A 13,779-nucleotide genomic window follows, 5' to 3' on the forward strand; every position below is an offset into this window, starting at 1 on the left:
TCATAACAGATATTACCAAAACTTACATAAGTTCTTCTAGACTTATCCTTCATACTTCTAACATTAACTGCATATGCCAGATACTCAGACGTATCTCCCATAACCTTGGGTTATTATCATGCTCAACTAGTCGTCCGTATCAACTTGATCTTTTTGTTGTTCTTCTGTCAGATACCACATAAGACATCAAACATGCTATGTTGACATCAATGACAAACTCAATAATGAATGTAATAAATCATCATCAAACCAATCTTCCAACAATCTCCCCCTTTGGCATTGATGGCAACATAGATGAAAAACATCTACTTCCAAGAATACCAACAAAAAGACAAAGAATCTTCAAATCCTCTTCATCAATCATACTCCCCATTATTATACCTCAATTTGTTCTATACCAAACTATTATACCAAACTTTTCTTCTTAGCATAATGTTTCCTGCAATACTTCTCCACCATAGTATGATGTTTTTCATGCCAATCTTCTACCCCATTACCTGAACTAAACTGTTATACCAAACTTTTCTTCTTAGATAGTGTTTTCCTACAATCTTTCTCCCCATAGTATGATGTTTTTCATGCCAATCTTCTCCCCCATTGACATCAATGTCAAAGGTTTCTGAAACCAACATCTATGCATTGAACTCTGCAACAATTGATACTTGTTCAACTCAAGTGTCAAAAGACATTGTTCACAACAATATAAACAAGAGTCCTAAATGACTCTATCCATCACAGATACTCCCCCATATAGGAAGCATCAGCATCTAGTCGAGACAAACAATGATGCTCAGTTACCCTAGACTGATGTATTCTTACATCTTTTATTCTGATCTGGGGAGGGGCATAATCCCAAGCATACCTTGCAAATACTCAAAAGTCTCTTTGCGAAGAGGTTTAGTGAATCTATTTGCAATCTGCTCTTTTGTGCTTACATAATCCAATCTGATTTCTTTTTTAGAAACTTTTTCTCTCAACATGTGATACTTAATAGAAATGTGCTTAGTCTTCGAATGCAACACTAGATTCTTAGACATATTTACTGTGCTTGTGTTGTCACAATGTATAACAACATGTTCACTAATTTCTATCCTTATATCCTTCAACATCTGCTTCATCCAAATAACTTGATTGCAATTATTTGCTGGTGCAACATACTTGGCTTCTGTTGTACTTTGAGATGTACAATCCTACTTCTTGCTTAACCAAGAAACCAATCTTCCTCCAAGAAAGAAGGCTCCTCCACTGGTGCTCTTTCTGTAATCCATACTACCTACCCAATCTACACTAGTATAAGCACTTAGAGTAAGATCATTAGGTCTATCATACCATAATCCAAAGTCTGAAGTTCCTTTTAGATGTCTAAATATCCTTTTTATTGTTGCATAGTGTGCTTCTCTAGGATCAACTTGGAATCTTGCAACAATTCTAACTGCATTTGCTATATCCGGCCTTGTGTGAGTCACATATTGCAAACCTCCAAACATAGATCTGTACTTCTTTTACTCAACAATAGGAGTCTCATTTGTTGAAAACTTGTGTCCAGTTACCATAGGTGTTCCAACAAGTTTGCATGTTTCCAAACCAAACCTTTTCAATAAGTTCTTTAAGTACTTAGTTTGAGAAATAAATATTCTTTCTTTATTTTGTACTATCTGCAATCCTAGGAAATATTTCATTTCTCCTATCATACTTATTTCAAATTCTTTCTTCATTTCTTCTACAAACTTCTTGCTTTCTCCATCATTACCTCCAAATATAATGTCATCAACAAATATTATCAAAATCATCAAACCATCATCAGTTTCTTTCCAATACAGATTGTTATCTTCCATACCTTTGCTATATCTGAGCTTTGTCAAATGCTTGTCTAACCTTGCATACCAAGTTCTAAGTTCTCGCTTCAATCCATACAATGCTTTCCTCAGTTTGTATACAATATCCTTGTCATCTATCAAAGGATATCCTTTAGGATACCCTTGTCATCTGTCAAAGGGATCAAAATACTATAGCAATGGACTATTTGATCCAGGATTGGACATCCTGAGTGTTTCTAACCCAACTCATTTGGATTTAATTTATCAACCAGGGACATAAACTTGAAATGGTGTCTACAAAGTATATGCTTCAAACTTCTCTCAACTTAAGAATTATTCTATGGAAATTCAAATGATTATGCTACCGAAAATCTACGCTAAAGCTGAGAATCAAATCTATTTGAACAAAGCATGAAAATACAGCTGAGAACTACTTCAACTGCCTATGCTGTAGGAATAGTCCACTAAGTTTGCTATCAATGGCTGCACAAATAGTAGATTCTACTCTAGTTCTATGAATTGAAGGTAAATCTTATGCTAATTAATTAGTTCACTCCCTGTGTGAGCCCCCGCAGAGAAGTGAAGTAGAACTACTCAAAGATGGAAACTTGAAATAATCTTTTTATTCATAACAATAGTAAACATACATACTAATAAACAAAAAGATTACATTCAATACTCAAAAACTCAGAAAACTTCTTCCTTCTACTAAAAACCACTAATTAATTATATCCCTGGAATACAAACTTCCAATTATTTAAGCACAAACTAGGAATAGAATTCCTAGATTTTAGACTCCATCAACTACTGAAATAATGGACAACATTGAATGTTACAAGAGATGTATTAACTTTGGCACCAAATGGAACATGAATTTAGGAGCTCATAACCCCTAGATTTCCTATTTTAACTCTCACTTTCTTGAAAACAAGTACTGGCTATTATGGACAAAATGGTTGGTGATGTGGAAGGTCATTAATGAAATTTACCATTGTTTGCTCAGGCTGCTGACTCTACTTAGTTGAGTTGACTTCACCTTTGAATCTGCAAAATATTAGTGCCTCCAAAGTAATAACATACATCAAGACTAATTCCAAATATGTTATCTAAATTAGTTCACCCTATGTCACATTGATACAGGAGAATTACCCAACCTAGCTAAGGAAGAAAAACATCATTCTCACTATTTTGTAATTAAATAACATATCATTTCATAGCATATTCATTTTAGTCCTGGAAAGTAATTATGCACACATTTGTCTTAAATTATCATAAAAATCATGTTCTTAAACATCAAAGTTTTAGAAAGTTTGCAAATTCAATTGAAAATGAAATGATAAAATAGACCATATTCTGGTCTCATCATTCCCCCCAACTGAAACTTTGACTTGTCCTCAAGGAAACATGAAATTTTTTACCCTCGCAACAATCCTAAAATTTGAGGGAACACTCTATCCTTTACCTCTTGTAGCATAGTTCCAATAAAAGCCTTTACTCTTCCTGTACCCTTCCCATCTACAGAGCTCTTTTGTCATGTCAAATTTCTCTAAATCTTGCTTATTAGCAAGCAATGGGGACAATAGCAGTGGAGGTTGAAAAGTTAAAGGGATCTAATCGCTTTTCCTTTCTTCCCCTAGCTTAATGTACCAGGGTGCTCGTTGAGTAGCCATGATAAGATTCAATGGAGAATGAGATTCCTTCTTCTACAGGTCTTCACTCAATCCTATCTAGTGCCATTGATTTACCTACTTTGGTACAGGAAGATTTGTTTCTACCATAGCTTTATATTCTTGATAGGTTGCCTCCCTTAAAGGAGAAATGATCCAATTTCTGGACTTTGATTGAGCAACTTTCAACCAATCATAGTACATTGTTCTGGCATCCTTGGCTTCAGGCCTAAGAAAAAGTGGAATCTCATACTCTAATTCTCTATACTGGCGGGCCTGATTTTCTTTGCTAACTTCATTTTGGATCCAAGACATCAATGCCCTGAGTTGAATATCACCCACATAAAGCAGAGGATTCCAACCTCTATTGTTAGGGACTGCTAACTTATGTAAAAAGAGTTCACAAAGTAAACTTTTTGTTGGCTACAGTGGCAATATGAAAAGCTTGGAAGAATTCCTGAGGAGTATTCAATGTTAAACTTTTACCTTGCATTACATAGGTCATCTGATAATTGATAAATTGTTCTTTCAAAAAGAGAGTATAAATAGGAGAAGGAGAGCGAGAAGACATCAATTCAAGAATCATGGTAGTGATATCCTTTTCAATCAAATCTTGAGTTTGATTGAAGATGGTTTTGTCGAGGCTCTCTCTCTCTCTCTCTCTCTCTCTCTCTCTCTCTCTCTCTCTCTCTCTCTCTCTCTCTCTCTCTCTCTCTCTCTCTCTCTCTCTCTCTCTCTCTCTCTCTCTCTCTCTCTCTCTCTCTCTCTCTCTCTCTCTCCTGAATTAACTAATTAGATAACTATGAAATAATGCTTAACATGTGAAGCGGCTGAAGGACCAAAAGGAACAACTTGGTAGGCTACAGAGGCTAAAGCATCAAGTCCTTGTGAAAGAATATGTTCAACAACAATATTAACTATTTCCAAATTTATTCCAATATCTTTTTCATGAAATTCTCTCCTCTAAAGAACAAGAGGAGAGCATGCAACTCTGGCATATACACTGTTGTCATTGTCTGAATCTATGGAAATGATGGGCAGCTGGATAGAGGATGTTCCTACTGCTGCAAGCACATGTTCTGCACTTTCTTAATTTGAACAATCTTTAATGATGATCTTATCCTTGTCAGAAGAAGAGGATTGTTCTTTTTCAATAGTTACATTTTCGAACACAAGGGATTGAAAAGACACACCCTCATCGAGTTTTACAGACAATTGGCTCCTTCAAGTTCTACACTTGAGGGGTACTTCTACTATCTTTGAAGTGCAAAAAGTTCTAGAGATGTTTCCCATACATTCCCTTTCTTCTTCTTATAAACCCTAGGAACTGCAGGAGAGCCAGTATTTGGGGAAAATTTAATTTTCCTTTTACCATTATCAGATGTTGGACCCGACCTAGAGGTAGAAGCTACAGGAGTGGAATTTGGGGTTTTCTGTGACCTCTTGGGTCTAGACGAGGAAGAGCCTGGTGCTGGGTTTACGAGATTTTCTTAAGGTTCTCTTTCCTCTTTAATTTGCTCTATAGGTTGCCTAACAGGGTTTTGCACTTTGTTTGAAATAAAATCATCCTAAGATATCCCAAGTTGTTCCCTGAGGGCTTTTTCTATGATGAGCTTAATAAAACAATGGTGCAAAACATCTTTCAGGGTTCCTTTTTGCACTATAGTAGCTCTTTTTAACAAAATGTGATACATAAAATGAGGAACATTCAAAGGGTAGTCATCATGTCTTAAGCAGCTCAAAATTTCGAAATGTGTGGCATGCAAATATAAATGTCTGCCCTCACAAGTAAAATATCTCACAATATAGATAGCACATTGGTTAAACATTTCTGGTAAAGATGTGTGGATTGTACCTTGTTTCTGGTCTATCTAAAGCCATGGGTCTGTGTGCACTATAAATTGGGCTCTAGCTAACACTAGATCTAATGCATTTGAAAACTCCTCTCTTGCTAGAGGCAATTCCATTATCTCAGCTATAATTTGGGGTGAAAACAAAACCCTTATTCCTTTGATTGTGGCAAAACCATCCCTTAGTGTCTGCAAAAATTATAAAGTAAGCTCCTCATCCCATGCAAACAGTTTGAACATATAATTCATCCACTCCCTAGCTTAAAATATAGGTAGGCAAACTAGGTCTCCCAACAATGTTGTATGGTCAACTGGTTCTCTTCTTTTGAAATCACCCCCCATTGTTCCTCTAGAGTGCCTACAGGAGTAATTTAAATAATGGAAAAGCTTGGAACAAGACAAGAAGACAAGTGATAGGACTTGTTTTAAGCAATTGACATTTTAGCATTTAAGATCACTTAATTCTACATTAAGTACCTTAGTTGGAACTCGTACTTACCAGTTTGCAAAAATGTGCGACATAAAGGTAATTGTCACATCACATCATTATTTTTATCGTGTGGTGGCATATAAAGAATAGCATGAACATTTAATGATCACAAAAAAAAAATGAATGAAATATAATACCCCTCCCCCCAACTAAATTAGGCAATGGCTCCTACAATTGCTAGTGATAAAGGTAACTAAAAATAGAACAACACATTAAAAAAAGTTTTAACTTGAGTATGTGTATGAATCTTGTAATTCATGTTGTTAGATCATATCGTCATGCAAGTTGATGAAGGATGAGGTGAGGTGGAAGACAAGAAAAAGTGGAGTGAGGTGGAATTATTACGGAAAAAATACTTTCACTAAGAAAGTAGTTTATTATGATGAGTGAAATGCTCTTAGAGGGAGGACGACAAATAATTGGGAAACTCATCTGTAGTTGCTGCAGGAATTGTAGGATTAATAGATGGCTAGAATTTTTTCAAGAACTCTTCACGATTAGATAGCTTATGGTAGAGTTCTAAGCGGTGCCCATTAACAAGCAGTTTAAAGCGAACAGGATCAATGGTAGAGAGTTGCACTGCACCATTCTCAAACATAGAAATGATTTCATACGGTCCAAGCCAAAACTTCTTGTTGTGGATGAACTTATCATGTCATTTCTTTCGCTGTTGTTGAATTATCTCAGTATTATGCAAGGCAGATTTGCAGTATTCATCAAGGGCATTCAGCTGCAGTAACCTATCATCTTGAGCCTTTGAAAGATCAACATCCAATTTCAAAGTAGTTTTTAAAGTCTTGTGCTCAATTTCTATAGGCATGGAAGCAGATTTACCATAAAGTAATTCAAATGGGGTAAATCCAGTGGTACTCTTCCATGTTGTCTTGTAAGCCCAAATTGCTTCAAGAAGCCAAGTAACCCAATCCCATTTGTGAATAACAAATATCTTGATGAGTATTGCTTCTATCTCTTTGTTTGTTATTTCTACCAGACCATTAGCTTGAGGATGATATGGGGAAAATGTACCATGATGGATCATGTACTTCATGAGTTCTGCAATTAGGTTGGATGTGAATTGAGCTCCCTTATCTATGACAATTTCTCTAGGTACTCCAAATCTAGTGAATATGCATTCATATAGAAAATCTACTACTTTGTGATCTCTAGCATGTGTCATAGCTTTTGCTTCAACCCATTTAGTTGCATAATCAGTACATACTAAGATGTATGATTTTCCATGAGAAGAGGGTTTTATTGGACCGAAAAAGTCAATACCCCACTTGTCAAAAGGTGTGACCACCACCTGTGGTTGTAGAGGCATTTTATCAAATTTAGTGGGCCTTCCCATGCGTTGGCATTGATCACATCATCTTGTATACTTTGTTGCATCTTTGTGGAGAGTAGGCCAGTAGTATCCAAATGTCAAAATCTTCTAGATTGTTCTGTTTGCTGCAAAATAATCTCCATATGGTTCATCATGACATGCCCGCAGGATGTCATAGGTTTCATCTTCCCTCACACACTGATGAGTTACTCGATCTGGTCTAGTGTAGAACATCAACCCAACTATCCATGAGAAGTTGAAACTCTTTTCCACCAAGAGACGACACTACTTGGGTAAAAAGTGTGGTAGTGTTCTTCCTATAGCAAGGTAATTTGCTATATCTGTGAACCATGGGTTATAAATTTCTATTGAAAATAGATGCTCATTAGGGAAGGTGTCATCTATGGCTACAAGATCATCAAGTACTTGAAGTCATGATAGAAAAATTGCTACTACATTGGCTCGACCTGGTTTATCTATTATCTTCACATTAAACTCTTGCATGAGGAGTAGCCAACATGCTAATATACTAGAAATAGTAGGTTTGTTCATCAAATATTTTATAGTAGAGTGATCGATGTAGACAAAAACCTCATAGCTTGTGATATAAAGCCAATACACAACAACAAGCAATTCTTTTTCAGTGATAGTATAATTCAGCTCAACACCCTACAAATTCTTATGAATATAGTAAATGACATGCTCAACAGTATGTTCTTTTTGTCCTAGAACTGCTCCAAAATTAGTATCAGATGCATCAGTATGAATGTGGAAAGGTAGCTTCCAATTAGGTCCTCTAAGAATAAGTGTTGTAGTGAAAACATCCTTCAATTGTTGGAATGTTGCTATACAGTCTTCTGTCCACTCAAATTCAGTTGTCTTCTTGAGTAAGTTGTACAAGTGGGCAACAAGCTTACTAAAGTCTTTGATGAACCTCCTGTAGTAACCGACATATCCAAGAAAACTTCTGACATCAGTTTGCTTGGTTGTTGTTGGTAGATTAGTAATTACAACAATCTTTGCAGGGTCCATTTGAATTCCAAAAGAGGAAAGGTAGTGGCCAAGAACAACTCCTTCCATCATGAACTAACACTTCTCACTATTAAGAGAAAGGTTGTATTCTTGATATCTTTTTAACACCTTCTCCAAGTTGGCATGAGATTGTTCAAATGTGTCACCATAAGTGGTGAAATCATCCATATAGATTTCAACACAATCAGTAGCTATGTCAAAAAGTATAATGTAAGTACCACTTGTTGAAAAGTTGTAGGTGCATTACATAATCCAAATGGTAAGACAGAGTATGCAAATGTTCCCCATGGACAGGTGAACGTTGTCTTATCCTGATCTTTTCAACAGATCTGGATTTGATTGTATCCACTAAAACCATCTAAAAATGAAAAATATCTCCTTTTTGCTAGGTTATCCAGTACTTGATCAATAAATGGTAGAGGAAAGTGATCCTTTTTAGTGGCTTTATTAAGCTCCATGTAGTCTACACATACTCTCCATTTTCCTCTCTTCTTTGGAACAATAACTAGAGGTGACACCCACTAGCTATTAGAAATAGGATAGATAAATCTAGCACTAAGAAGATTTTGTAACTCTACTTTGACTATATCTTTTAATGTTGGGTTTACTCTCCTCTGGGGTTGTCTCACTGGCTTACATTTTGAGTTATAAATATCCTACGTGTACAAAGACTAGGATCTAAACCCTTCATGTCAGTGTAGTCCCATGCAAAGGCTTGCTGACTATCTTGCAATAGTTTAATGAGACTTGTCATTTGAGATGCAGTAAGGTTATTATTGATATTTAGCTCTTTTCCTGCAATAGTCTCGGTTCCCTTTACCTTATCCATCATTAAAACCTCTGTTATTGATGGAGATTTGATTTCATGGGGTGATAATGTATAAAGGTAATCAGGTGTTATAGGAGATTGAGGTGCATCACATTTAGGCAATACAATTTGTAAGGATCAAGTAGGATTTTCAGAAGTGGACTCCTCAAAATCATAGTGATTAGTAAAGATTGTAGCTAATATATTATCTTCTTCCTGGGATACAACAAATGGGTTTCTCTCAAGCATCCTGAGCTATTGAACATAATTAACTTCTAAAGGATCATAACCAAGGTTTAGCCAAGAAACTTGGTCAAGATCTAGTTGTGGTTGTGCAAGAGAGTACAAAGTTAACTTTTTAGTCTTGGCACCATTTGACATTGTCATTTTTCCTGATCGACATGCAATGCATGCATCTGCAATGGCCAACCAAGGTCTTCGTAAGATTATTGGATATTGTCCAAGGGTGCCTCTAGGTGATGACACAACAAAGTTTGAAGGAAAATCTAGGGAATCCAAGGTTACAATGATATCTTCTATCATACCATTAGGCTTGACAATTGAGTTGTCTGCTAACTGAAGTATTGTAGGAGTGTCCCTTAATCCAATAATGCTAAGTCTTAACAAGACTTATCTAGTTATGACATTAATTAACACTCCCAAATCAATCAAAACATTTTGAATTTTGATGCCATTTATGTGTATGGTAACTATAAGACTTCCTAGGTCAGAATACTTAGGCGTTAAGGCTTTACTCAACATTAAATCAGAAAGTTGTCCCAACACATGGATAGTAGGAGGATCCTTTTTCTTTCTACTGGACTGCTTGAAACATGCTTCTTTTAACGTTTTATTGTAAAGGGGAATCTCCTTAGGTGCATCTAATAAGGGAATCTGGATAGTCATTTGTTTAAGCTAGTCTAGGAGATCAGTTGCTACAGGATTTGGTTTAGATGGAGTTGCAGGAACTAACCTTTTCGAATATGGAGGAGTAGATGCTTATATAGGTGGGGGAATTGAAGCATCAGCTGGTTAATTTGTTGGAACATTTTTAGTATTAGAAACCTCAATTATTATAGGTCCTTTAGGTGGAGGCAACTTGGTTCCAGACCTTAGATGAATATCATTTATATGTAAAGAATAAGCCTATTGCTTATTATTGGGATTCGGTGCTAGTTGAGCAGGAAGTTGTGGTTGCTTCTGTGGGCTAGCAATGGCTATTGGAGGTGGAGGCATCAAGGCTTGCTACTGAGGTGGAGGCATCAGGGCTTGCTGCTAAGATGGTTGGTTAGGCCTCCACTAAGGTGGTTGCTGCCAATTCCCCTGGTAGATAAGCTGTTGGTTAGGGCCTCACTAAGGATATTGGTTATTTTGTTGAGGTCATTGATTATTTTGTTGGGGATACTAAGGTGGTTGTTGGTAGGCTTGGTTATAGTGTGGTTGCTGGTTGGGCCAAGTATTGTTCCAATTCTGTCCTTGCGGGGCAGAATTTGGAGGAATAGTGCCTTGCCACTAATTATTATTATAACCAAGATTATTTACATGGTCTTGAGGCATACCTTGTCTCTAAGCCCATGGTCATCTTTGAGCAACATTAATCACTTCTCCTACATCCTCATCAATTGCTTTGAACGCAGTGGGCATTGGATGTGCATTCATGGCTACAATGGTCTTGCATGTGCAATTCTTCTTCCTTTCTTTGCAATGAGAGCAAAATTCAGTAAGCATAGCATCAGCTTCATCATTTTTCCTTCAGGCTTGCATGGTATCCAATTGAGTAGCAACATCATTAATGATATCTTGCTTGAAGTAAGACAGTAAGTTAGATAACTCCATCTTAGATACTCCTGACCCACCATTGGTCTTATGTGGTAGGCTCCTTAGTCATCTACCTTTCTTCACAGAAGCTCTTGAATAGTTCTGGCATATCTCCTTGATTTCATTCCAAGTCCTTTGTGTAACATCTCCTCCATCCATTAGGTCCAAGGCTTCCATGCTTTCTTCTTGCACACCTCTCAGAAAAAGATGCTTCTTAGATTCTTCATTTAAGTTATGCTATGTATTCCGTTGCACATTGAACAAGAATCTAGAAACATAGTCTTCCAAGGTTTCACCCTCCTTTTGTGACATTTTAAAAATGTCACCCCCATTCATATCTTGACCTCTGTAATATTCTTTATATTTTTGAAGAAACAAATTACTCATTTCAATCCAGTTTGCTACAACATTTGCACCCAACCCCTGAACTTTCTTAGAGCAACCTCTTTTAGAGTAGAGGGAAACAACTTCAACTTATGGGCATCAATTATGTAGTCATAGCTCCTACAGAGAATGTCAAACTCAAAGAGAAAGGTTTCAAGGTCTTCTATAATAAAGCCATAGAATTTTGGAAGGGCAGCAACAAGTATGTTCTTCAAATTTTGATTCCCTTGCTAAGGTGGAATAGGAAAAGGAAAAGTAGGCATAGCCATTCCTAGAGGAAGAGGTGGTGCTTGATATATAACAATGGCTAGTGGATTATCTTGATATGTAGGCTCAAAAAAAAGTTCATTCAAGTGGATTGATTCTTCTAAAGATGAAGAATGTATTTTAGCTTGAATATCAACAAATAAATTTTCAAAAGGTTTGTCTTCGTCGTTCTCTCTTTGGAGTTCATCTAGTTTAGGATGAGCATCATTGGATGGTTCTTCCTAATTATTATGAGGAACGAATATCCTAAGGTGGTCTCTTCTTCTATGCATAACATGCTTCTTTAACACTAAACTCTATTGTATAGGGAATAAAAGTTCAACTACAAAGATTGTTTTGAATTAACACCATCCCCAACAATGACATCTAAAATGCTTGGCCAAAGAAAGGGATCAAAATACGACAACAATGGACTACTTAATCTAGGATTGGACATCCTGATTATTTCTAACCCAACTCATTTGGACTCATTTAATTTATCAACCAAGGACGTAAACTTGAAATGGTGTTTGCAAAGTACATGCTTCAAACTTCTCTCAACTTAAGAATTATTCTACAAAAATTCAAATGGTTATGCTATTGAAAATCTACACTAAAGCTAAGAATCAAATCTATTATAACAAAGCATGAAAATACAACTGTGAACTACTTCAACTGTCTATGCTGCAGGAACAGTCCACTAATTCTGCTATCAATGGCTACAGGAACGACAGAGTCTACTCTAGTTCTACTAACTGAAGGTAAATCCTATGCTAATTAATTAATTCACTTACTATGTGGGCCCCCATAGAGAAGTGAAGTAGAACTACTCAAAGATGGAAACCTAAAATAATCTTTTTATTCATAGCAACAATAAATGTACATACTGATAAACAACAAGATTACATTCAGTACTCAAAAACTCAGAAAACTTCTTCCTTCTACTAAAAACCACTAATTAATTATATCCCTAGAACACAGACTTCCAGTAATTTAAGCACAAACTAGGAACAAAATTCCTAGATTTTAGACTCCATCAACTACTGAAACAATGGATGACATTGAATATTACAAGAGATGTATTAACTTTGGCACCAAATAGAACATGAATTTAGGAGCTCACAACCCTTGGATTTCTCTCTCTAACTCCTGCTTTCCTGAAAATAGGTACGGGTTGTTATGGACCAAACAATTGGTGATGTGGAAGGTCATCAATGAAATTTACCACCATTTGCTTAGGCTGCTGACTCCACTTAGTTGTGTTGACTTCACCTTTTAATCTACAAAATATTAGTGCCTCCAAAGTAATAACATACAACAAGACTAATTCAAAATATGTCATCTAAATTAGTTTACCCTATGTCACATTGTTGTAGGAGAACTACTAAACATCATTCTCACTATTTTGTAATCAAATGACATATCATTTCATAGCATATTCAATTTAGTCTTGGAAAGTAATTACGCACACATTTGTCTGAAATTATCATAAACATCAAAGTTTTTATAAAGCTTGCAAATTCAACTGAAAATGAAATGATAAAATAGACCATATTCTAGTCTCATCACATAGTTCATAAGGTGTGTTGTTTATGTCTTTCTTGATTTCTGCTCTATTCATAGTGTAGATTATTGTATTCACAACTTCTCTCCAAAATTTCTTGGATACATCATTCTCTGCTAACATGGCTCTTGCAGCTTCTGTAATAGACTTGTTCCTTCTCTCTGCAATGCCATTCTATTCAGGGGTTCTCAGAGTTGATAGTTGTCCCTTAATTCCATTTTCTTCACAAAACATGTTAAACTCATTTGAAATAAATTCTCCTCCTCTATCTGATCTTAGACATTTAATCTTCATACCAGATTCATTCTCAACTCTATTCTTGAATATTTTGAACTTGTCAAATGCCTTAGATTTCTCTTCAAGGAATGCAACACACATCATTCTAGAAAAATCACCAATTAGAATCATAAAATACCTTTCACCATAGAATCCTCTTGTCTTTGTAGGACTGCTAAGATCTATGTGTACAATTTCCAACTTTGTTGCAGTGGTAAACTTTTTGGCGGTAGAAGAAACTTTGTTATGTTTTGCCAAAACACACTCCTTGCAAATTGTGCTAGTAGGCTTTACAATCTTTAGCAAATCTCTAACAACAAAAATTCTACTTGTCCTTACAATACTATCAAAATCCATATGATAGAATCTCTTATGCCATAACCAACTATCATCTATCTTTGCAACCAAACATGTCATTTCAATATGATTCAACTAAAATATATTACCTCTAGATCTGGTTCCTATTCCAATTACCTTTCCATCTTTAACTTTGATCATGCATG

This window comes from Cupressus sempervirens, chromosome 10, assembly GCF_028749045.1.
Source record: "Cupressus sempervirens isolate cs-2001-9-10 chromosome 10, ASM2874904v1, whole genome shotgun sequence".
NCBI classification, from domain to species: Eukaryota; Viridiplantae; Streptophyta; class Pinopsida; order Cupressales; family Cupressaceae; genus Cupressus; species Cupressus sempervirens.